Consider the following 26,774-nt stretch of genomic DNA (forward strand, 5'->3'; position numbering starts at 1 on the left):
TCATGTTTTGCATACTTTGTCCTTCAACTGATAGCACTGGGGAGATTAGAGCCTCACTGGAGGAAGTCATCACTGGCTTTCTGCTATTGAAGATTATAATGGATCCCCCATCTGCTCCTTTCTCTCTGCTTCCTGTCTGCCATGAAATGAACACTCTACCCACCTCCACTACCGTGATGCCCTGCTCAGATGTGTGGACACAGGTGATCTTGAACTAAATCCTCTGAACTATACAATAAATGTGTGCCTTCTTAGCTTATTTTTCAGGATGCACGGAAGTAACACAGAAACCCTGCCTCACAAAAATTAAAAACAAACAAACAAATGAATGAATAAATAAGTAATGGCTGGGGATGCTGTGACTGTGTTGCTCTGATTGATTGATAAATAAAACGCTGATTGGCCAGTAGCCAGGCAGGAAGTATAGTGTAGGCAGGATAAGGAGAGAGGAGGATTCTGGGAGGTGGAAGGCTGAGTCAGGAGATGCTGCCAGCCACCGCTGCCACCATGAGAAGCAAGATGTGAGGTACCAGTAAGCCACAAGACACATGGCAACTTACAGATTAATAGAAATGGGTTAATTTAAGATATAAGAACTAGATAGCAAGAAGCCTGAGCCACTAGGCCAAACAGTTTAAATAATATAAGCATTTGTGTGTTTATTTGGGTCTGAGTGGCTGCGGGTCTGAGCGGGACTGGAGAAAACTCCAACTACAAGTAATATTTGAGGGGGAAGTGCTTAAACAATAAAAGAGTAGTCAGCTTGTCCATAGAGACTGAAAGACCACATGAGATGGGGTTTGACATGCAGTATCAGAACTAGCCAAATAACAGCACCCACGACCCTGTCAGGTGAGGTTTCAGGAAAGGAAGGGCAGAAGTGGACTGAGGAGAGAGGAAGCCCTGCAGATGCATAAACAGAGAGCAGACAGCACCATAAGTGACATAAAGAAAAATGCACAAGTTTCTAAAGGAAAATACATCAGGCCATGTTCTTGTGCTGAGGAGAACAGTCCAGCCAGGAGAAGAATTACAGATGATTGGAGAGAAAGTCATAGAAGCTGCCTTTAAGTTCCCAAGCTGGATACAGTTGTGAGGCCTGAAGAGCAGGGCTATGAGGGAGTCTAGAAAAGGTATCCACAGCACCTCTGTGAAGATCACAGCAGCAGAAGAGGAGGACATATGTCTGAATGTCGCTGGGAAGCTGCCGCATTGAGTTTTCTCCTGGCTGCTTCACTTGTTCCAGAAAAATAAAAGGAGAAGTTACAGTCGAAGACAGGAGGAAGGAGGGAAATTCTGAAAGAAAAAGAAATGGAGTTTACAATTGGCACATCCTAAGCTCACTGCTCTCCGGCTGCTTCACCTGAGAAGCGGGGACGTGCTGTCTTCATCACGTGGTTATCACACCTCAGAGCAATTTTTCTTTGGCTCGAGGGTCTCAGGTATCTGTAGGGATGACCATCCGTGACACCTCCTCAGTAGTTCTGCTTTGTTTTCAGTCATGCTAAGAAGCTTCCTGCCAGGCAAGTGCTCTACCACCAAGCTACACCCCAGCATTCTGAAACCAGTTGTCACCTGAGTTTATATCAATAAGAACTCACATGCACAAAGAATGTGGCATTTAAGGTGATCTAGGAAGACTGGGGATATATCTTGGCAGCAGAGATCTTACTCAGTGTATACAAGGTCCTGGCTTTGATCTACAGCATCCCATAAAGGAGGGTTTCTTCTAAGGTGCACCCACAAATAATCTTGGGCTTAGACTGACTCAAAAAATTCCACACCCAGGAAAGCAGCAAGTCCATTCTGGCAGAGACAGCACGTGGCTAAGACGCTGACTCTGTCTGAGGAAATACTGCCACGCTGTGCTCCAGCGACGTTGTTCAGACTCTGTGCAGCTGTTTCCAGTGGAGAAAATGGAGTCGTGGAACCCAGTGGTCTGGTTCCTCCCAGCTGCAAAATTCTGGGAACACTTAAACACAGTACCACTGGCCTCACCCCAAGGACAGCTTTGCAAGGTTTATACTACAACCAGAGCTTTCTTTAAGCAGAAGTACCATGGTCTTTGTGCAACTATGTGTAATCCTTAAGATGAATCTTAGATATGCAACGAATAAAAATTTAAGTGTTAGCATGTGTATTGCCATAAGTAGGAAACTATATCAAAACACTAAATAAGCACTACAGAGTCTTAAAGGGCTTCCCAAATACATTTTAGAACAAAATCTTAAGGTAGACATGTAATCTTTAAAATCCCAAGCTAACATTGACTTAACAAAGACAGATAGTTACAAACAAGCTTTTGCTATTTGCATGTGGAAAATTAATTATCTTCCAATGGCAAGTTTACAGATTAAAAATAAACACGAAGACCTAAATTGTTTTGATGGCACAGCTGCATATATAGTCACACATTTTTCATTATTTGAAAGGAGTCTTGGTTCCAGTAAATGCAATCTCCAAGGAAGCGATAGCAAGGCTGGTCTGCTTCTTAGGAGGGACTTGCTGATAAAGGACTCATTTGTTTGCCTGCTCACTCCTTCTTGTTGCTGTAGTGGAGTCCTGGTGGCTGAAGCTAAGGCCTAATGCCTGTTAGTCAGTTGCCAGACCACTGAGCTGTACTTCCAGCCCTTGCTTGGAGACAGAATCTTACTAGATTACCCGGCTCTGCCAGGAAGACCCAGGGATTCGCCTGTCTCCGCCTCCCCAGTGTTGAGATTACAAGCATGTGCCAGCATGCCTAGAATTTTTCAGGTGGCTTCTGGGGTTCAAACTTGGGTCCCCAGGCTTGTGTGACAAACATTTAACCAACTGCAGTGTCTCTCTAGACCCCAGTTCCATTGCTGTGATAAAACACTCAGATCAAAAGCAACTTGGGGGAAAGCATGGTTCATTTCAGCTTACCCTTCCAGGTGAGAATCCACCCCTGGAAAAAGTCAGGGCAGACACTCAAGCAGGAGCTTGCAGCCTAACCCCTGGAGGAAGGCTGTTGGCTGACTTACTCTCTGCCTCACTCCCAGACTCATGCTTAGCTCCTTTCTTAGACACTCAGACCCACTTGCCCGGCAGCTATGGTACTGCCCACAGTGGGCTGGGCCCTCCTGTGTCACTTAGCAATCTAGACAGTCCTCCATTCACATACCCACTGGCCAGTCTGATCTAGGCAGTTCCTCAGTTGAGGGTCCCTCTTCACAGATGACTCTAGGTTATGTCACGTTGACAATAACACCAATCGGCACAGTAACCAAGCCAAGTGTGGTGATTGAATGCCTGTCATACCGTCCCTTGGGAGATTGAGGCATGAGGACCATGAGTTCAAGATAGGTCATAGCAACTCCATGCCAGCCTGGACCACAGCATGAGACTCTGTCTGAAAAAGACCTCTCCTCTACTCTCCCTTACAACCTGGCTGTTGGATGCTAAATACTAAATAACAAAACTATTAAGGAAGAAATGGCTTTTCCAGCCTAGCCTCAGCACTTCACATAAACTATATGACATTTATATATAATATACATAACTTAAATATTGTTTAATAGTTGTGAATCTCGTTTTATTCTACCTAGGAAAATGTGAGAAATTAGTTTGATTTTCTAACTTTTTTTTTCCTTCATGTGTATCTTGAGATAGAATGATAACTCCATCTAGAGTCCGTCACAGGTCATTGTTCAACAAAAAGAAAACTACATGAAAATGACCTCATTGGAGAATGGAGAAAAAAAGGTAAGAAAATTATCCAGGATACACTGATGTGACTATAATGTGTTGGTGGTCCCACAGGATGTGGCATAAATATACAACATTAATAAATTAGATATCTGTGTATATGGATATAAATGTCTGTCAGAGCATTATGGAAACAGGAAATTAATAGAACCTATCTCACTATTTAATACTGTTCCTCAGCACATTAACGCCACCATGCCTTTTTAGCATCACTGTCCTACTTGGAAACATTTAAGAACTTTAAAAGTACATTTGCTAATGTCTTCATTGAGAGCAGAGTGTTCAGCCTGTTCTTTGAAATGAAGTGTCAACCATCTCTGCAATTCTTAGAAATGAGATGTTAAGAGTCTGTGGTGACAAGAATGGGCTCATTGTGGGCTGCTGATAGCACAGTCACCTACAAATGCCTCAGTGTGCTTCAGTGCTGGGCTAATGATTTGTGCCTAATGGATCATGAAGAGCATTTCCAAGCCTCCTTTTCTCCCTGAACATCATCAACTCCCAAGACCTTGTCAAAAAAAAACCAGCAGTGGTTGTCACAATGCTGTTCCCCAAGTGTCCCTCACCCAACGCAACCTTTAAATGCATTTGGTGGCTTTCCAAAGTACAACAAAGGTCAAGGGAAATTCAATAGTGCACATCTGAGCTTTAAGAAAAAAAACTTAAACCTAAAATCATATTAGAGAAATGGAGGCTTCTTCGTGGGTAGAGTAAACCATTACTGTTTGAAAACTCTTGTATTATCCAGTTAGAATAAAATAATAGCTATTGGTGATGGAGCACTTGTCAAGTGTGAGATGCTAACAAATATGTTGTTATCTTAGTTTTTTTTATAGCATCTGAAGCCACAGAGACACTAACAGACGCTAACATGACTTATTTCACAAGTGAAAAAAACCTCATGACTCAGTCCAGGTCTCCCTGGTTCCAGAGAATAAGTGCATAATTACTCTTTGAAGTCCCCAAATATTATTATATGGAAAGCTATGAACCCAGAACGTTTTCCAGAAATTATACATCTACTCATGAAGAAATCCTTAAAAGAGAGAGTTTGGTATTGACCTAGGTTTACATCCCAGCTCTCTTTTGTGTCCTATATAACCTTGAGCACATTTTTCAATACATTAGTAGAGTTATAATAAACTCAGACAAGTGACATGATCTCCATTTTTCAGATGAACACGCTGCATAAAAGTAACCGTACATGTGAGTGTATGCATGATTTGGGGTAACTTTATTTGGAAAGGCTTTGTTTTTAATAATGGTACCAAATTTTTGCATCTCATCTAGATTATAAAATTGGAGAACCAGACTTTGGGGACTGTAATGATAAGAAACTATTATATAATTAGTCTTAGAGTAATCCTAGGTCCAGACTACACCCTAGAGTTCTCTTCAAATGAACCAATATTTTCACTGTCAGCCATCCTGGCAAGAGCTCCTTTGGGGACAATAAGAAAGGACTCAAGAGAACCACCTTGGACAGAAGAAATTATGTCCCTTTCCTTGAGGATAAGGACTGAGGGAGTTCATCCAGTGCTGACAATTTCTAAGCCATATTGACACAGTCCCAGAAATAATCAAGCAGCCAATCCAACAGGAACATCTAAGGTTACAACATAGTGGTAATTTTTTAATTGTTGTTATTAATTTTCAGTAAAAATCTGTGTTATGATCTAGAGCAAAGTTCAGCAAACATTTTCTGTAAATAATTCAGGCTTTGTGGTCATGCTCTCTCTGTCACAGAGCTTAGCTCTGCCGTTGTAGTATGCAAGCAAATGAGGGTAACTATGTCCCAATAAAACCTTATTTATATACACTGAAATTCTAATAATATAACTCTCACAGGAAATGTTAAGCTATTTAAAAATACATAATCTATTCTTAATTTACAGCTCATATAAAGACAGGCAGCTTTCAGGCTTGAACCATGGGTCAGAGTTTGCCAGCCCCTGCTCTAGGAAATTGAGGAGGATGACATGTCTTCTTGGGAGAAAGGTAGTGAAAGAGAAAAAAATCTCTGCCCTTCTCTGGAAACTTGAGAATGGAAACTCACTCCAACAGTCACCATCAAAAGATAGCCAATAGCCCATTGAGTACTTCTTTGTTGTTTTTGAGAGAGGGTCTCATGTAACCCAGGCTAGCCTCCAACTCTCTATGCATCCCAGGATGAACTTGAACTTTTGATCCTCCCGTATCCAAGTGCTGGGATCACAGCCATGTATCACTGCTCACATAAAAATGTGGTGCAAGCCGGGCAGTGGTGGCGCACGCCTTTAATCCCAGCACTTGGGAGGCAGAGCCGGCGGATCTCTGTGAGTTCGAGGCCAGCCTGGGCTACCAAGTGAGTTCCAGGAAAGGCGCAAAGCTACACAGAGAAACCCTGTCTCGAAAAACCAAAAAAAAAAAAAAAAAAAAAAAAAAAAATGTGGTGCAAGCCTGTAATTCCAGCACTCTTGGGGCAGAGGCAGGAGAAATCTCTGAGTTTGGGGCCAACCGGGTCTACAGAATGAATTCCAGGACAGCCAGGGCTACACAGAGAAACACTATCTCAAAAAAGACAGCCATGTTCCATGGCATGACCAATTTTCTCCAATTTAATCAAGTCCACATTGTCTGAATTTTAGCATGCCAACACAAAAGCAATGATGTCTCCTATGCTACTGAAATTGGGTGGGTTTTTTTTTTCTTGTTGTTGTTGTTTGTTTGCTTGCTTGCTTGTTTTTGGTTTTTTGAGACAGGTTTGTTGTACCACCACCACCCTGCTGAAAATTGGTTATTACCGATATAGTCCTGAGATGTGCCTAAAACACAGAACACACTCTCATGCTGTTTCTTTTTCCTTCCTTCCTTTTATTGACTTTTTAGCTTCAAAAACTTTGTGTGATTATGCTTAATTCATATCTTTTTTTGAACAACTTCTCTCCTTATTAGTAAGTAGGGTTTTGTTTGTTTTATAACATAATTCTTTATTGATTATTTAGAAATTTCACATCAGGCACCCCAATCCCGCTCACCTCCCAGTCCCTCCATATCCACCCCTCACCCCTACAGAAACCCCAAAAAAATTAATTTAAAACAAAACAAAAAAATACCTCACTCCTCAGTCTTTCCAACACCTCTTCACTCAGCCTCATGGCATTGGGAGCTGCGGTATGTCATACAGTAAACCCTTTGTCCAATTAGCCGCACCCAAAAATAGTCATTGCTATGAGTCATTAGTCTGGTTCAAGGCCTCTGGCTTCTAGTACACCATCATCACTGGACCCTCACCAAAACTTTTCTCAGGTATCCTGCTGTTGCCCCAAGTCATGAAGAACCTTCGGCTATTGTTCCACAGGACCAGTCTCTTCACACACTCCAGGAGGTCATAGATGGGATAGATGTTAGGGTGGGCCAATCCAAGGCCCAGGATGTGTGCCTGGGTGATAACTGAGCTGGTCCAGGCTGTTAGGACTGTCCTACTCAGTCATAGGGTGGAGCCAGTTCTCCTATGCACATGGAATTGGGGCCAGCTCTCCCACACCCAAGGTGAAGGGTGGGGCCATCTCTCTCATGTAGTGGGGACAGCTCTCCCACGAGGAGCAGGGCCAGCTCTCCTGCTGCAATGTCCAGTGTGTGGCAGGACCAGCTATCCCAGGGTCAGTGAAATGTGGGGCCAGCTCAGCACGACCCTCAGATTTCAACATGCATGGTTCCTATGCCCCCATCCCCGTGGTAACCGGGCTATGAACATTAATACAGACCCCAGCTGCTGTGGGACCATGGGCCCAGACATGGTCGCCCTTGGCAGCAGCCTGCCCAGACAACACCATGGCCCCAGGTGGCAGCACAGGCCACTCTGATTGGCATGGCTCCAGTAGCTTGGCCCTCAGATGTAGCTAGAGTTTTCCTGCCTGGCCCACAGTCAGGACAAATCTCTCTTACCTGCCAGTCCCACAGCCGCTCAGACCCAACCAAGTAAACACAGAGACTTATATTGGTTACAAACTGTATGGCCGTGGCAGGCTTCTTGCTAACTGTTCTTACAGCTTAAATTAATCCATTTCCATTAATCTATACCTTGCCCACATGGCTCGTGGCTTACCAGCATCTTCACATGCGGCTTGTCATGGTGGCGGCAGTTGGCAGTGTCTCCCTCACCCAGGTTCCTGTTCTCTCAATTCTCCTCTCTGTTAGTTCCGCCTATACTTCCTGCCTAGCCACTGGCCAATCAGTGATTTATTTATTGACCAATCAGCAACACATTTGACATACAGACCATCCCACAGCACTCAGACACCAACATGTCCACAGGTTTGGCCTTTAGTGACATTAATTCATATCTTCACCACTGATCTTTTTTTCTAGATCTGCTACTAGAAGAATAGAAAGGCCAAACTGTTATTACTTAAGACACAGATTTATTTTTAAATTATTTATTACATATCAAGAGATTTACTTTTTCACTCCTGAGACAAAGGACAAAAATACAATGCCAGTATTGAGGAGCCAAAGACAGGACTTTCTTAGCATGCATAAGGCCCTGATTTCGAGCCCCAGCACCACGTAAAACCAGGAGCAGAGGTGGATGGCTGTGGTCCCCGCACTTGGGGAGAGCCAAGGTCATCCCAGGATATGGAGAGCTGGAAGCTGGTCTGGGTTACATGAGACTTTCTCTCAAAATAAAAAAGCAAGTACTCAGAAGGGTCCTCAGTGATGAACTCTCCTTATGTCAAAACTGCAGCATGTCTATCTGTTCCTCCACATTCTGTGAACCTCTGCGTGTGCATGTGCACACTCCCATGTGCCTTTCTCCAGCCTTTACTTTTACGCGCACTTTGAAATAAAAACTCTCATTAAATACATTCATCTTTCGGATTAACCAAAGGAGAGTTTTGTGAACATTAATGCAGCATAGGAAATCAATACATCACAATTAGAAAAAGGCAATTGGAAAAAACCTCTTGGCTTTTATTTTATTATTTTATTTTATTTTTATTCAGACACACTCAGTTTGTTTGGATGGAAAATAATTGTGCTGTTCACTCCATCAGCCGAATTCTTGAACCACTGAAGCCAACGGACACTAATGAGAAGGCATTTTTCATGTCCGTTACATCTGACTCAACACTAAGTTGCTTAATGGATTGCATTTGGGTTTCATCTTAGAGTTGATTAAATATTTAACATTTGGAACAAAAATATAGCCACATTTGGTGAGTTAACGGTGAGATGCAAACCAGCTTCTAGCACCTAATTTCAGAAGTGCAGTACAGGCAGAACTATTGGATACAATCTAACCCAATTGGGTGTGGTGGAGCACACCTTTAATCCCAACACTGGGGAGACAGAAGCAGAGGAATCTTTGTAAATCCAAGGTAATTCTGGTCTGCAAAGAGTTCTAGGACAGCCAGGTTTACACAGTCACCTGGCCCAAAAAAAAAAAAAAAAAAAAAAAAGGTGTGGGGTGGAAAACTTAGGTCTAAGAAGACAGCTGGCATGGTCCAGGTCATCTGGGTACACCTTGACCTGCCGCTTCTTTTAGCTGGATGTTAGACTCCTTTTAAGAAACTCAAAGCTGAACTTACTTCTTTCAGGATAGTGACAACCTAGTTTTCAGAAACTGCCCAACCTCCTGAACAGACACAGGATTTCTACTTGACTTCTGCACACCTTCCCACACTAAGGGAGAGGTCTGGGCCTCAGCTGCTCTGGTTATGCATGGCTAAGTACCAACATGATTGAGTGTCGGATTTATTTTTAGAGTTGGAGTCACAGTTAATGAAAGATGTAAAAGATAAGACATCAATTTCATAAAGAAATACACACTGCAATAAAATATTCATGGGGTCCTTCTCTATCTATGGACTCTTGAGCATAAAGGAAAATAAGACTGATACAATTAAATAGTCTTTTTTTAAGTTCTAACTTAAATGCAATTTATGAAAATTAATATATAGTTCTGATTTAGAAGTTGTGTGGAGTAGCTAAATGCCAAGCTTCCCTGATAAAACAGCTATTTTGATTCAATTGATTAATTTTATAACATTATTGGGATAAAATTAACATAATAAACTACACATACTTAAGAGGTAACGTTCAACAAGTGTTAGTGTATACACTCATGATTATTGCCATCAAGGTAATAAACATTCCCACCATACCCTAACTTTTCCACTCCCTCCCAACTCGGTCCAGCCAGCCTCTGTACTTTTTGTTACTTGCTTTTATCTTCTGAGTGTCAAATGTTCCTTTATTGAACATTTTCCTGTGCACGTCTTACCTAGCTGGGTATTCAGACATCTCATCATGAATTTCATCTTTGAAATCATGAGGTTGGCAGCCATCCACCTGGCAGACAGAAGACACAACAGTCCCCACAAAGTTGTTTTATGCTTCCAGAGAGTTCTCCAGCTAAAGATCAATGGTGTTGTGTAGCTAGAGTTTTCCTGCCTTGCCCACAGTCTGGACAAATCTGTCACCCACCAGTCCCATAGCCGCTCAGACCCAACCAAGTAAACACAGCGACTTATATTGCTTATAAACTGTATGGTCGTGGCAGGCTTCTTGCTAACTGTTCTTATAGCTTAAATTAATCCATTTCCATAAATCTATACCTTGCCACAGGGCTCATGGCTTACCAGCATCTTCACATGCTGCTTGTCATGGCAGCGGTGGCAGTGTCTCCCTCCACCTTCCTGTTCTCTCCATTCTCCTCTCTGTTAGTCCTGCCTATACTTCCTGCCTAGCCACTGGCCAATTAGTGTTTTATTTATTGAGCAATCAGAGGAATTTGACATACAGACCATCCCACAGCAGTGTTGACAGTCTCATCAAAAGCAATGCATCCACTGTGCACAGTGTGGTTTTTCTTTTTTTGGTGTTGCTGTTGTTGTTGTTGCTGTTGTTGTTTTCTGTTTTATCCAGTCTCGTGCGGTTTTCAGGAGGGCTTTCAAATGTGAGCATATGCTTTGGAGTATGGGTTTTGCTTGATTGAAAGGGATTTTTCTTTGTCCTGTTATGGTTTGCTGTAGTGCGAGGGAATAAACCAAGGACTCCGAATGCTGTGTAAGAATTCTACCACACAGCAGCTATGTCTGCAGCCACCTTTGAGGGCTTCGATGACCTGGACAGAATCAGACAGCACCACTTTAATCTGAGCCTATCTGTTCTGATGGTGAGTTACACTGAAACCGTTATGCCCTTGGAAATGTCATCACAACCAATATTTTGGAGATAGAACTGGGAACCCATCTTGGCCACCAAGGCAAGAATGCTCTCTCTCTCTCTTCAGATGAAAAATCCTGAGAGGCATTCTGTCATCTCCTCAGGGGTTCCTAGCAGAATTGAGCAAGTGGTACATGGGTATAAGGCCACCCACTAAAGCAAGAAATTCTCAAGATCTTTTTAATAATTTTATGGGAAAATATTTTAAACTGACTCCTAATAGCTTATCAATATAGCCACAGATTAGTGTATCTAGAAGCTTCTTTTGCCATAGATGGCAATAACACAGAGACCCACAACTAGTCAAGGTGCAGAGAAGGAAAGACTACAAAATTCTCATCCTTAATTGGGATATCTATATCACTATTCTCTCCCAAGGATCGGGGTTGTCGCACATATAAACTCATAGATGCTGTAGCAGCATGCACAACACCTACGTAAACTCAAGCCAGTCAAAATCCCAACATGGAGAGAGGAGGTGGGCACGAAGTAACTACTGGCAATTGATAGCTACTGAGAGAGGAAGGGTCCATTTTCTTGAAGTGTATGGCCTCTGGTAGGTTGACTACACTCCAGTGGAAGCCCACACACCCAAGAATATATGGGCAGCAAAAATCAGATTTGATAATTTTTTTAAGTGAAGACATAGAGTTGGGTGGGTAGGTGGTAGGGTAGATCTGAGAGGATATAGAAGAGAGGGAATGAATATGATCAAGCGCATTGTATGATGTATTAATTCCCAAATAATTAACGAAATGTTTTAAACAGATAAATTTTATCTCTAAAAGTTCATTTAAAAATAAACAGGAATCTAATCCATTTTACAAGTCTCCTCGTAAACACTCCCCTCATTGTATAGCTTCCTACTATTCGCTACCACTCCTGCCTCTGGTCCCCCAACAATCCCATCACTCTTCTCTCAGTATTCAAAAGAAAAAGAGCACAGCATGCCTGGTTAAAGAGGAATTGGGTTTCACGTCTTCCTGAAATCTCAGTTTATGAAAACTTTTTCCATGAGCTATTTTTGATGAAAGATATTTTCATCAAAATGCTACAACCTGAGACTTAGATGCCTAAGTTACAGATATGTCCTTGACATTAATATGAAGTGTGTCTTCGAGTAAGTTCTTCTTCATCTCAGAGTATAAATGATCTCTTTCCAGATCAGACAGTCTATATACATGATGCTCAGGATAATAGGAGCTTTCAGTGTGCTAACAGCTCATAAGGCATGTGTCCTCAAATATACGGGTTAATTTGGGGATTCACAATGAGTACATTTTTTTAAAAATCTGTTAGTTTGGTAAAGTTATAGTTGTAAGATCTCCTCCAAGAACCGTGATTTCACTAGCCCTAGGTAGCTGGTTTGGTTTCATTTCATTAGCCCTGGGTAAATTGGTTTGGTTTCCAGTAATAGGTGTGATTATTCTCTTAGTGAGTGGGTGTTGAGTCCAATTAGAGAGCTGTTGGTTACCAAGGTCTGTGTGCCACTGCTGCACGCTTAGGTGTATTGTGTCATGCTGGTGATTGTTGTGGTCCATAGGTGTCATACCCTGGTAGGACTGTTGGTTGCTTCCCTCCTTTGGAAGTTTGCATGGCACCCTCTGATACCATGAAAGCTAGTCCTCAGGGAGGAGGTTTGCAAGTCAGTTGCAGCTCAGGGGTGTCTGGGCCCTGTGTCTGAAGTGTATGGTGTCTTCATCAATAGGGCCTTACCTCCCACCTATGAGGCAACAAAGGGCAATAGCAATAGCCTATATGTTTGGGAAATCTCTTAGACAACCCTAACCAATACTCAAAAGAGGACTTCTCATGCCTGGTGTTGGGGTTTTTGTTAGGTGGTTTTCCACTCTTAGAGGGAGCATTGTCAACCCAAATGAAAATTTTTCATTTAATCTACATATATATATTTATACACAGACTTACATGTGTTACAGTTTTGGGGGTAAATAATTAATAGTATGATTGCTTATGACTTTTTCAGACATCCTTATTGTTATTTTGCCTTTCTCTCTCCTTCTTCTGCATTTATCTCCCTCTCCCCTCCCTAATTAGAGCATCCCCTCCTTCTACACAAAGAACTACAGGCAGCTAAGGAATGCTGAGAGTGGGAGAAACAGTCTTCCTCGGGAAAGAGCACACCAATTGGTTTTCCAATACCAAATGGTCAGCACTGAAAACATATACACACTAGTGGCATTATACAGACTAACCAGGTTATACTTAGAAATGTATACATATATACATATATGCATGTAACAATAATTAATGGAAAAAAGAGGCCATGAGTTTGGAAGAGAACAAAGAAGGGTATATGGGAGGATTTGGAGGAAGGAAGGGGAAGACATAAATGATGTAACTATTGTCTCAATAAAAGAAAATTTTAAATTATATTTTAAAAAATACCTGCTAAGTCTACCCTAGGCAAAACACCCACTTTCTCTATTCTTCATTGTATCCTCTCTGTAAAGACACATACTAAACAAATCATGATAAGGATGAAATTTGAACAGAATCGCCCCCAAATGAACCAGCTGCCCAGTGATGCTAAATTATCCTCACAACAGTTGGAAGAAATTTCTAAGAAGTCATTTAGGGCAATGTTCAAAAACAGAAATTCTAAAAGTGGTGACATTTTGCAAGAAAGGATGGAGGATGTCTTTAGCGGAAGAAAAAAAAAAAAGGAAAGTTTCCAGCTTCCAGCAACTTGGGATGCCAGTTCATGCTTTACATTACTGAGTAGCTGCTAACTCTTAGGATTATTGTCGTTCACTACTAGAAGGAGTACCCATGGTAAGCGAGGAGCAAAATCACGTCAGCACCACCGTTTATAATAACTACAAGTTCTAGAATTTTGGAGGACACTTAAAGGAGTACTGAGGAGGGTTAGCTAAGACTGCCCTTAGCATGAGCTTCGATGTAAAGACCAGGGTCAACGGAAATGCTTGTATTTGAGGAGAGGAATCCGTGAGCATATGTGGGGGATGAGTCTGAACTGCAGTATCCTTTGTATTCTAAATGCTTGGAATTCCCAAGAAATATTGTAGACACTGTTATAACTCCATAATAGTTCATTTAGAAGAATGCAATTAGATTCTCACACATAGAACAACCCCCAGTATAAATCCAAATCAATAAAGCAAATGGATAAAGTGAGAAGAACGGATGAATCAGACTTGGTTGGAATTCAGGCCTGTCAGTCCCTTAGGAAAACTGAGAGTCTCTTTTCTAGGGCTGTGTTAATGAGCTTTTCATCACTGTGTAAAATACAAAGAAAAGAAGTCTTCTAAAAGAAGGGAGGTTTTCTTTCCCTCAGTTTCAGGGGTTTGGGATTATGGGCACTTGGCTCCGTTATTTCTGAGCCTATGGCGAGACAGTATGACATGATGGGGTTGGGAGCGGGGATCACGGTGAAATAAAGCTCTTTGTCTCATAATGACTAGGAAGTGGAGAGAGAAAGAGGAAGTAGTGGAGGTTCTAATATACTCTTCAAAGGCACACCCACAGTGACCTACTTCCTCTACCTTGGCCCCACCCCCTATAGGTTGCTCCTCTTCCAAATTAGCACTCTAACCAACCAAGGCATTTGCACATAGCTTTGGGGCCGTTTTGATCCAAACTGCAGAAAATGTCCTTCTCCCTAAGTTTAAACATTGATTCTACCACTCCTCACCCGTGTGAAATTGAACAATTACTCCTCTCTGTTTCCAGTACCTCATTACACATAAGAACAAAACTGACATTTACTTTATAGGGTACTGTTGTGTATTAAATGATACAACACATGTGGAGAGCTTGGGAGATTACCCGGCACATAATTAGAACTCAATTTCATAGTGGCTATTATCATTATTGTTCACCACTCTTAATAGTAACTAATTACAGGTTACTATCTTCATACTAACTTTCAAGTTACTCCTTTCCAGGTACCTCAGTTTACCCTTTCATACAGCAGGCACCATGAGGTGATTAAAAGACCAAAATGAATAAAGTCATCCCAGGCCAAGGCCTGAGTAAGGAGGCTCTGGCTCAGTCATATGGTAAAATGTGATTTGAGTGTGCCAGATTTAAAGGTCACTAGTCAAGAAACACCAGACACTTTGAAGCAACTGGAGGAGGTGAGACCTGGTAGCCAGCTTTAGTTATTGTCAAGGCCAGCACATTCATAAACTCTCCTCATTAAAATTTGCCAATTAATGAGCGGTGGCACAGCCCCTAGCGAAGGTCAGCCGCAGCCCAAGCAAACTTATCAAAAATTCAGAGAGGTCCGGAGTTTGGGAGAAGTTCATTCTTCCCTTAATGAACGGCTCTAATTACAATCCTGACATAACAAAATGCAAAATGCACTCTTCAAAAGACACCAAGTCAAAGGTTTAACAGCCCAGATAACCTTCTCCTTTGGTACAGGATGACCCAGATGTAGGGGAGGAGGGAGGAGAGAATCTTAAGAGTACAGTCAACAGGGTGGATGAAAGGGCTTTTCAAGAAATAAAAGCTTGGTAGCACATCAGAATCCCAGCACAGAGAAGAAACTGAGAGCAGATAAAAATACTCCCACATCCTGGGATCTGGGTGAACACAGAGTCAAGACTCTGGCTAATCGTCCTTCTTAGCAGACATCAAAGTATTTATTTGGTGACCTTTCTAGGCTAGTTATGAATAGCACTTTGACATCCTGAAGAGTCTGAGCCTGTAATTGTTGCCTCGTTTAGATTAAAAAAAAAAAAAAAAACCCTCAAGTATGTGGACACAGAATAGATATGCTGTGTTTAAATTGTTTCTGAAATAACAGGTCCAGGGTTTCAAACCAGGTTAGCACTAGCCAAAGGCTTAGTGAGAGTGAGCACAGCCTGGCCCTCTATGCATCCACGAGGGGAGCCACCATCTTGGAAGGGTTGACTTCATCCATTCCATGACCTAGGACCAGTTTCACAGAGGGCTTCAAAAACTTAGGAAAGTTCAGGTTTTGATTCATTACATGAAAGTGAGTGGATGGAATGATGAGAGACATTAAATCTTAATGTTCCCCACCAGTTTCAAGGGTCTTTAAAACTTTTAGACAGCAAGAGACTTTTCACTCATAACGCCTCAAAAACTTCTGAAGTTTCTAACCAAACGCACAAGAACAAGGTGAGAAATCGGCTCAAGAATTAGAACAAGCACATCACAGGATACGAAAGAAGAAACATGCTCAAAGGCACAAAGTGACTCATTTAAAGTCAACAGGAAGCAGGCAACCCTTCCTCAACAGGCCACGGGCTTCTCCACCTATGTGTTTATTTATCCCATAAATTTCTGTTGAGTACCTTGCATGTGTTCAGTCTTATTTGTCTGCAGGATGTGATCAAGCATCCAAACCAGACATGATCCTACCACTCACAAAGCTCCTATTCTAGTAAAGGAAGAGAGATGATACATCAATTAATAAATGCAAAAAAATGAACCCGGCACCACTGTTTGGAGATGATCAAAACGGAGGGCTGGTGCTGTATTTGAACGCTCTACCTCAGAAGGTCCCTATGTTAATTTTTTGGCACTGTTGGTTAATGATAGAAACTCCAGGATTCAGGACTTAGCCAAAGGTCTTTAGATCACGAAGAGCATGCCCTTGAAAAGACTCTGGGCCACCAGTCCCTTCCTCCTCCTTCTCCCGTCTCTTATCTCCTGACCTCACATGAGATGAGCTGTTTTGTTCTTGCATTAATCCTCATAAGGGGGGTTGGGGATTTAACTCAGTGGTAGAACGCTTGCCTAGCAAGCCCAAGGCCCTCGGTTCGGTCCTCAGCTCTGAAAAAAAAATCCTCATAAGAATGTGCTGCATTATTAGTAGGACCAATTTATCATGATCAATACCCTCCGAAACCTTGAGTCAAAGTAAACTTTTTTCTTATGAGTTGATGGCTTCTGGTATTTGTTATAATGGTGAAAGGCCAGATAATGCAGATATAATAGCTATTGCATGGCTCTTAAAGTTGGAATGATCAGAGAAACTCACCCTAAGTGAAACCGTTTCAACTGAGACTTGAATGGCGCAGAAGTTAGCAAAAAGAAGGCTAGAGGGTAGAGCATGGCAGCAGAATATGTTGTTGGGGAAAGGGGCACAGCTGCTTACAAACAAGGGAAGGGTGTCTGGACCAGGAGTGAGAAGGGAGATGGGAGCAGAGGACCTTGCACATTAGCGGTGGAATCTATGCATTCTACACAAACAACACAGAGTCCACTAGGGATTTTAACCAGAAGAGAAATCTGAATTCCATTTCAAAGACCACTCTGGAGGCTGGAGAGGTGGCTCAGCAGTTAAGAGCATGGACTGCTATTGCAGATGATCCGAATCCAGCTCTCAACACCCTTGTTGAGCGACTCATGCCACCTGTAACACCGGCTCCAGGGGATCTGATGTTCTCTCCCAGCCTCCTGGGGCATTCACACTCATAAGCACACACTCACACACAGACACAAAATAAAAATAAGATAAAGTAAAGGCACAAAGTCGTGCCCTGGAAAAGGTGGGGATATGGAATCACAGGGGTGGCAGGGAAAGAAGGGGGTAGAGGAGGTGAGTCACCAGAGTGCATTGAACACAGGTATGAAATAGTCAAGAACTAACTCAAAGTTTTTTTTTTTTAAAAAATCATTCTGCAGCTAGTAAGAGGGTTCAGCGGGTAAAAACACTTACTGTGCAAGCCTGACCATTAAATTAGTTTAGTCCCTGGAACCCATATAAGAAGCCAGATGGGACAAGCAGCACACATCTGTAATCCCAGCACTTCTGTAGTGAAATGGAGGCAGAAGATTTACCCAAAGCTCATGAGCCAGCTCGTCTAGAGTACACTGTGGCAGAAACAAAAAGAGAGACCCTGCCTCAAAGATAGGAGAAAACTGACTCTGACCTCTCTACTTGTGCCACGGCATGTGCACACATATGTGCACACACACACACACACACACACACACCACCACCACCACCACCACCACACATGCATATACCATAATAATTTTTTAATTTTAAAAATGTTTTAAAGATCATTTCATTGCCAGGTATGAGAATACATGCCTGTGGTCCTAGCTCTTGGATGGCTGAGGCAGGAGGATCACATGTTAGAGACTAAGAAACATAACAATGCTCTGTCAAAAAAAATGAAAGAAAGAAAGAAGAAAGAGAGAGAAAGAAAGAAGAAAGGAAGGAAGGAAGAAAGAAAGAAAGAAAGAAAGAAAGAAAGAAAGAAAGAAAGAAAGACAAAAGATCCTGCAAGTAGATTTTTTAATACAGGAATATTATGCAGCCATTAAAACAGAATGAAATTCTGTCATTCTCAACATGGATGGAACTGGAGGGTATTATGTTAAGTGAAATAAGCCAGGCACAGAAACACAAGTAGCACGTGTTCTCACTTAACCATGGAGGCGAAACGGTGGATTTCAAAGAAGCAGAGAACAGCATAGGGGATTCCAGAGTTTGGGAAGGGTGTGGAGGAGGGATGGAGAAAGGACAGAGTACAGGAGTAAAATCCTCTGCAAGAGCAACAAACGCCATCTCTCCAGTCGAGGAGAAGTAACTTTAACATTGTGTGGCTTGCTAGGCTGACCAGAGTTTACAGCAACTAATTGTATTTTGATTTTGTTTTTGTTCTTATTTTTGGAGACAAGGTTTCTCTGTGTAGCTCTGGCTATCCTGAAACTCATACTGTAGCCCAAGCTGGCCTCGAACTCAGAGATTATCCTGCCTCTGCCCCCTGAGTGCTGGGATCAAAGGCCTGCACCACCAGGCCCGGCTTAATTGTATATTTCAAAATAGCTAGTAGAGAAGGCTTTTTAATATTTTCAATACAAAGAAATGAAAACTGCCTGAGGTAAGAGATATCCAAATCCCATCTAGTCAGTATATGTTGTATACCTGCATTGAAATACCAAGCAGTACCTCCTAAATATGTACAATTTCTATGTGTCAATTCCAAAGAAAAACTCATTTTTTAAAGATTATTGTGGTGGGGCTGGAGAGATGGTTTAGGGATTAAGAGCACTTGCTGCCCTTGCAGAGTCCCTGCACTTGGTGTCCAGCACGCACGTGGTGGATCACAATCATCTGTAACTCCACTTCCAGGGGCTCTGACTCCCTCTCCTGACCCCCAAAGGCACCACACACACAGACATCCGTGCAGACAAAAAAACTCACGCACCTAAAATAAACCTTTTAAAAAATTAAAGATTATCCTGGAAGATGCGTAAGTACTGAGAAAAAAAAAAAAAAAAGTAGACTGGACCAAAAGGGTGGAGTCAGGGTGGAGTTCAGGGAGGAGGTGTCTTTGGAGGAGCAGGGAAGAGATGACAGCCTCCTGAAAACATGGAGGCGGAGTCAACAGGCTTGCATGTGGATTGGTTGAATGTGGGTGGGGCTGAGAAAAGAGACAGGAAGGCCTTGGGATGGGGGTTCGGCTTGAGCCTCAGGATAAGTAATCGTATGTGTCATTGGAAGAGAAAAACGGGCTTGGGAAAGACGTGAACTCTCTCTTCTCTGTCTCTGTCTCTGTCTCTCTCTCACACACATACACACACACACACACACACACACACACACACACACACACACACACACGTTTAATATCAAACCTTGGGGAGGCAAGAGGATCCCAAGTCCAAGTTCACCCTGACCTAAGGGATGGAGAATATCCATGAGAAAAATTAACTAGACAGATGGATGAGGAATATTCAACCCGAAGGTTCAGATCAAATTGAGAGTTACGCCCTGATTGTCATTTAATGACCGGGGGGGGGGGGGGAGAGATCGGGGAGAGGTGCCAGGCAAAAGGGAGTCCTTTTGCAGAAGAGCTGTTTTGGGGCCTTGGAGGGGAAGGAGGGAGAAGCGGGCTCGTCCGCTCTTGCTCAAACACAGTAGTTCTTTCTCGCCAGTGTTTGAAAAGAGCAGCAGCTCGCGTGGGGTTTGGAGTTGGAGCGTCTGTCCTGTAATCGTAAGGCCCTCGGGGCAGCTGCGAAGGCTCGGATCACTGTGAGGCGCTGCACAGGGAGCGCTGGTCCTTCCGAGAACCCGAGAACGCGGGGCGCTTGCACACAGCTGTCAAGTGTCACTGAGCTGTGCGGCTAGAGAAGGAAACCCAGATCTAGCCCGGGGTGAGGCTGCCCCCTCGCGTCGTCCTTCGTTCATGACCCAAGAGTCATTCCGAAATCACACCTCTAAAGAAAGTTGCAAGCATTCATCTGCCTCTGTTTTCTCCCAACATTTATTTTTTTCTCAAAGAAGCGCAATTTTCTAGAAGTTAATCCCATGAGTCCCCGTTACAGAAACCTCGAAAAATGAGGAGAGGAGAAAATTCCAGATTACTTTAACCATCACACGCACCCCACAAAAACATGTTTGCTTGTTTGTTTGTTTGTTTGTTTGTTTGTTTGTTTGTTTATTAGAGCAGTTACACACCTGTAATTTTCACCTCAAGAAGCTGAAGCAGGAGGACAAAAAGTTCGAGGCCAACCTGAGCCACATAGTGACTCCACCTCAAAGAGCTTGTGTTCGATTGCTTGTTTTTGTTCTTGAGTTTATTTTCTTTTTGTTTGGTTGCTGGTGTTTCGGTTTTTACATACATCACTACAATTATTAAAATGGTTGCTATTTCTATCCAGGTTTGCCTTATATATTTTACATAAAATACGCTCTTTCTGACCAAGCATCTCGAGCAGGGCTGTCTCTTATCACAATGCCCAGGTTGACAGCTTCATGGACTCAGAGACTTGCTGTTCCTCTAGGGGCCCAGGGGAGCGTGATCTTGCTATGAATGTGACCCATGAAGCTGATTACCCAGTGTCTGGATGTCAGACCCCCCTGAGATCAGAACCTGAGGCAAGGAGTTGAGTGAAAATAATGTCAGGAAGCAGAAGTGTGGCCAGGTGGGGCACGCCAGAATCCCAAGCACTGCAGCAGCTGACGGGATATTCCCAGGTGGTCTAGCCTGCAGTATCCAGTGAGTTCCAAGCCATCCTGGGGTACTTAGCAAGATACGAAGACCCTATCTCAAAAAAAAAAAGTGGAAAAAAATGAAAGGAGGGGAGGGTCTGGGGAGGAGCAGGAGAGGAAGCAGGAGTGGATAGGGTCGGAATAAAAAAAAGCAAAGGGGTCCAGGGATGGGTTCGTGTGGTGCCTGGAGCCCCGGCCCCAGAGGGCTTCTGAGAATCCGCCCGGCATCTCGGAAGTGTCTGTCTGCAGGGCAGAAATTTGGTGCATTGTTCAGCCAGCTCTCATTCCGCCTTGGTTAAGGACCGTTCTTTTCGGCACCTGGTCTGAGCTTTTAAGAAGCAGCTGTCTCCCTTCACGGCTTTAGAAAAGTCTGGAAGCAGGAAATGAGAAAGACACCTAAGAAACCATGGAGCCGACGTTTAAAGTCCACCTCAAACTAAGTTGGAAAGACACATCCGGGGGAAGTGGCTCCAGCAGGACTCTAACTTCAAAGGAGGCTCTCGTGGCGAATAATTTGGAGACGCCTTGCTCTAAAGGGGACACAGTACATTTGCTACTTGCTAGCTGGTGAGTTTTGGCAGCTTTTCTCACTGAACTCTGATTTCTTCATCCATAAAGTAATAATAATGGTAGCTATAATTAAGTGCTCTTCTGAATAATAAATGTGTTAATATATGTGAGGTGCCTAGTGCAAGGAGAAAAACACATTAAGTTGTTATAGTATTGTTAATAAGATAACCATTATAAGAGCAATATCTCATTTGCTTTGCTGGGCTCCCGTTCTGTCCCGCGTTGGTGGACCCCTTTGTGGTCTCGCTCCTACTTTGTGACTTCTGTTATTCAGACAAGTGATACTTGTTTTTGTCTTACCATAGCCTACTTATCGAGTGTTGACTGTGCTTTAAGACTGCACTCGCCTTAGTCTGTAATTCTGCTTTGTTCCTCAGACTATTTAGCATTGTCTTCTGAAGTAACAGAAACTGGTTATTTATATAAACATCGTCCCCAACTAAGCCCTATCCTCACCCGCACGAATCCTTTAGAACTGTAGCATGCCACCCTTGGAAATACGACAAGTAGACCAGAGCTGGCATCTGAAGGAGCCTTGCTACTTTTGAAGTAGTCACCCTGCAAAGTCTTGCATCCCTCTTGGCACCCCCATCCCCATCCTATACATGCATCTAGGGAACAATAAAGCCTTGGAATATTAAAGTACTCTGTAGCAGTCTGCAACAAGACAAAACAGAAGTGATTGCCTAACACTAAGGACCTCATCTTATCTTTCTTTTGTGAGCTCCACCCCATATCTAACCTAGGAACCTTGGCTTCCTGAGTATGCAGCATTAGCTACTGTTTTCATCCATTTGTTGAATATTTTAGCACCTGCTCTAAGATGATTGATGTATTAAGTGTTGAGAAAGGACTCAAAGGTGATTAGAGTGTGAGTTATGGTATCAAGATCCCTATGGTCTGCGAGGAAAGATAATAAATACTAAATGCTCCTAACTGTAACAGTGAGTGATGTGTCTTTGAGAGAAGACAGTGGGATCCTTTAGGGAAGACGCAAGTTCATGTCTGTAGTCTCTGCAGCATGTAGGAGGCTCCTAATGAGAGCTACGAGAAGAGGAGGAAATGAAGGCACTAGGAAGCTCAGTTGTCTCAGAGGGAAAAGTACGACACGCTACAAAAGGTTCTGAGATGGTTTTTTGCTCTGGTTTGCATGTCCTTCCTAAAACAGAAATGGAATTTTAGTTTTCATTGTTACACTTTTAAGAGGCAGGATCTCTGAGCGATGACTAACCCAGGAGGGCTCTGCTCTCAATGGTGACTTTGCTGCTGTTACAAAAAGATGAACTGAGCCCCTTTTGTTCCTTGGCTCTTCTGTCTTTCTGCTGTGTAAGGGACATTGTCCCTCCCCTCTGCAAGATAACACATTCAAGGCCACCGCGGTCTTAGGAACAGAGAAAAGGCCTTTACCAAACTCCAACCCTGCCAAGGCAATGATCTTAGACTCCCCACCCTCTGGTCTGTGAGAATTAAATTTGTTTTTATAAAACACCCAGTCTGTAATATTCTGTCAGAGCCTCCCGAAATAGATGAAGAAAAGTCTTACAGATGAAGGTAAATTAAAAGGTCAGTAGCTGGGGTTGTACCTCACCTGGGAGGTGCTTGCCTAGCATGCATGAAGCCCTAGGTTCCATCCCCAGCACCACATAAACTGGAATTATTCACATACACCTGTGATTCCAACACTCAAAAGACAGAGAAATGAGGGTCAGAAGTTCAAAATCACCCTCAACCCTAAGATCTTGTCTCAAAAAACAAACAAACAAACAAACAAACACTGGGGGGGGGGGATTCCAATAGACTGAAATGTGAGTAAATAAATTCTCAGTTCACGGAACAAAGGCAAAGAGGAGCTGTTTATGTGTCGTCTACAACAGCATTGACCGCATGATGGGAAGCTAGGACATTCACCAAGGAACAACAGAAAGAGCTGGAGAGAATGTTTTAGGCCATTTAACTGAACCTCATAGGTGGTGACCCACTTATGGCCAAGTGCAGTCACCAGGGCACTACTGAAAAACACCTACACTTTACCATTCACCATAGAAAGGCTAGATTGCAGTGGAGACCACCTCATTCAGAACAGTTCTTTCTATAAGTTAGGCCACAAGTTCATAAAGAGCCTATATAGACACTGTATATAGTATGTGGACCTGTAGTCTCAAATTATAATCTATAGAAATAATGTTTTACAAACAGTCTTAATATCTATAGGTGAAGTTTTAACAAGCAACTGACTCAAGTGTTCAACAGCGTTTTTCTCAATCAAACCAGACCTGGAGACCAGCAGAAACATAAAGGAAAGAGGGCCCAAAGTATGGGAGAGCACATTTGTTCCCAAGGGATGACCTCATTGCCAGGAGCGTGAATCTGATATGGAAAAAGATAAAGGAACTAAGCTGGCCATCCTCACCACGGTGTTTGTGGGAAATAGTAGAGAGATATAATAGAGAGGAAAATCTGTGAAATGGGCAGCAGAATAATTGAAGCAGCAGTGCTGGAGTGGTGGCTTAGAGCAGTGAGAGCAGGGTTCTCAACCTTCGCAATGCTGCAACCCTTTAATACAGTTCCTCGGGTTGTGATGACCCCCAACCGTAACATCATTTTCATTGCTACTTCATAACTGTAATTGTTCTACTGTTATAAATTGTAATGTAAATGTCTGCGTTTTCTGATGGCTTTAGGCAACCCTGTGACTAAGAACATAGGCTGAGTTCAGTTCCCAGCAATCACATCGGGTGGTTCACAATCACCTGTAATTCCAGCTCCAAGGGATCTAACGCCCTCTTCTAGACTCCACAGGCAACTGTAATTATACATGCACACATGCACACTAAGACGCGTAGACATACATAATTTAAAAATAAAAATAAATCTTTAAAAAGAAAGGATTGACATGCCCTAAAGAATGAATAGACTCATATAATCCATGAAAGACATCACTTGGACACTGTAGTAAGACACCAGTATAACACCAGAGGTAACCAAATATAGGTGTTACAGTTACCTTCCTTTTTAGTAACGGTGAAGCTTGAAATTCTGAAAATTATTCATACCCAAAGAATCCTCCAGAGAAATTAGAAAAAAATCACCTGCCTCCAGCTGGTACTTTGCTCTGTTAATGACATGTATACATGTGAACAAAGGGTTCAGTGCTCCTATTAATTACCTAGAAATGATTAATCTCCTTTTCCAGTAGGGATTTAGGCAATCAAGAGGTAGATCTCTGTGGTGCTTAGAGTTGAAAGTCACCTTGACAGAATCTAGATCCTGGGAGCTGACCCTCTAGGTATGCCTGTGGGGGATTATCTTAATTGTATTCATTGAGGGGCAAAGATCTGCCCACTGTGGGTGGCACTGTTCCCTGGGTGGGGGATCCTGGATTGTATTGTATAAAATTAAGAAAACCAAACAGCAGAATGAATTCATCCCACCCTCTATCCTGATTTCCTGATTGTTGAGGAGGGGTGACCAGCCGTTCCAAGCTCTTGCTGCCCCAGCTTGCCTGCCATACTGGCTATGCCTTGGAATTTGAGCTGGGCTGAGCTTTTTCTCCCTGGGGTTGCTTTTGTGGTGTGTTTTGTCATAGTGATGGAGAACGTCACTAAGGCAGCCTGATGCTTTCATGCATCATAGTAGAGAAAGATGCCCTCTCCCTCACTGTGCACCATGCCCTTCCCATTCCTCTTCAGGCCCCCATTCTGTACACCAGTCCACAGTACTAAGGGGGGAAAAAAACATGGAGTCACGTTGGGTTTGCTCATATCCTTGAAGTAGACATGATAGGACCCAAAATTTCTAAGCATAGATCATGGTAGATAGTCACTCTTCTCTGTTACCATCAGAATGACTTTCCCTTACCACCTAACACCACACGTTTCAACTAAATCAGTCACAGGATCATCAAAACGTTCAAGACATGTTTTTTTAACGCTATTGGTTTTCCTATGTGTGCTGCCTGCAGTTGGAGAATTTTTATTTCAATAGCCTCCAGCCTTGCGATCCGGCTTCCTACTTATGACCTCTACTCTAAACTGTAATTTGGATTTTCCCGGTTTCACTTCCCTTATAAATATTCCACTAGATCCAAAATTGCTCTTGAGAATTGCCACCATGAAAAGCTTTCTGGAACATTCACTCCAAATTACTTAATGCTAAAGAGAATTTCAATGGAGTAGAATATTCAATAAGATGATTTGGTTTTGTCTGAAAATTACTTACGTGCCATTATGTTCAGCACCTGTAGTGACTTGGATGGAACTGTGAAAGTAGGAACTCAGCCTTTATAAATGGCGTGAACACAGAGGGACAGAACTATTGAGTGACGTGCAGTAAGAACAGTCTGTTCGATTATGAGTATGGTGCTTTAAAATCAAATCATACCATTTCATTATAAGACTTCCTGTAGAGCCGCTAGTGTTACTGCCACGGCCTGTCTGTGGCACTCACAGAACACAGGGGGAAAGCCACTCTTCTTGTTGCTATGACAAAGGACTTGACTATAGCAGCCTAAGATGGGAGAGGTCTGTTTTGGCACAGCTCCAGAGGAGGTACTCCACCACGGCAAAGAAGGCATGGCAGCAGGAGCAGGGACAGGTAGTCACATTGTACCCGTGGTCAGGAAGCACAAAGTTAAATGCTTATTAGTTTGCTTTCTCTGTTTTCCTCAGCCTACAACCTAACCCGGCCATGGATGGTGCTGTCCACATTCAAGGTGCGTCCCACCCCAGTTAAACATCACACATACACCCAGAGTTGTCTTCTAGTGATTCAAATCCGGGCAAACTAACAATGAAGACTGATCATCACAGAAGGGAATGGTGGAAACTAACTATGAACAACAGCCTCATCTTTGGGAATAGGTGTGCCTGTCTTTCCCATGGTCCTAGAGTGGGGGCTGTCTGTAAGTCTGGAATACAGTCAATAGGAATTACCCAAACTCAGCATGAGGAGAAGAAAGCAGAATGAAACACCAAAAGCTGAAAGGCAACAGTCTAATAAACATGTAATCCCAGAAAGAGATTCGATTTCCTTTCCTGGAGAAGAGAAAATAAGATAGAAAAATAGTCATAAAATAATACTGTAAACCAGGCAGTGGTGGTGCATGCCTTTAATCCTGGTGCTCGAGAGGTAGAGACAGTTGGATCTCCATGAGTTCGAGGTATACAGAGTGAGTTCCAGGACAGCCAGGACTACACAGAGAAACCCTGTTTTGAAAATCCAAAATAATAATAATAGTAATAATGGTGCAGAATATTCCAGAATTCATTATAATACCTGTTGTTTGACAAGATAAACATGAAGCAAA

General features: G+C 42.8%; 1 long non-coding RNA gene across 2 annotated transcripts; it reads left to right on the forward strand.

Moving 5' to 3' along the window:
• Window positions 1-26,486, forward strand: LOC131910746 (uncharacterized). 2 transcript variants are annotated; one of them, XR_009379211.1, is made up of 3 exons: window positions 1-203; window positions 3,631-3,723; window positions 26,137-26,486. It is a non-coding gene; the product is annotated as an uncharacterized LOC131910746 (long non-coding RNA). The 2 variants fall into 2 exon arrangements; XR_009379210.1 differs by lacking the exons at window positions 1-203; window positions 3,631-3,723 and adding an exon at window positions 21,102-21,466.
• The last annotated feature ends 288 nt before the right edge of the window (window positions 26,487-26,774 follow it).

This window comes from Peromyscus eremicus, chromosome 5, assembly GCF_949786415.1.
Source record: "Peromyscus eremicus chromosome 5, PerEre_H2_v1, whole genome shotgun sequence".
NCBI lineage: Eukaryota > Metazoa > Chordata > Mammalia > Rodentia > Cricetidae > Peromyscus > Peromyscus eremicus.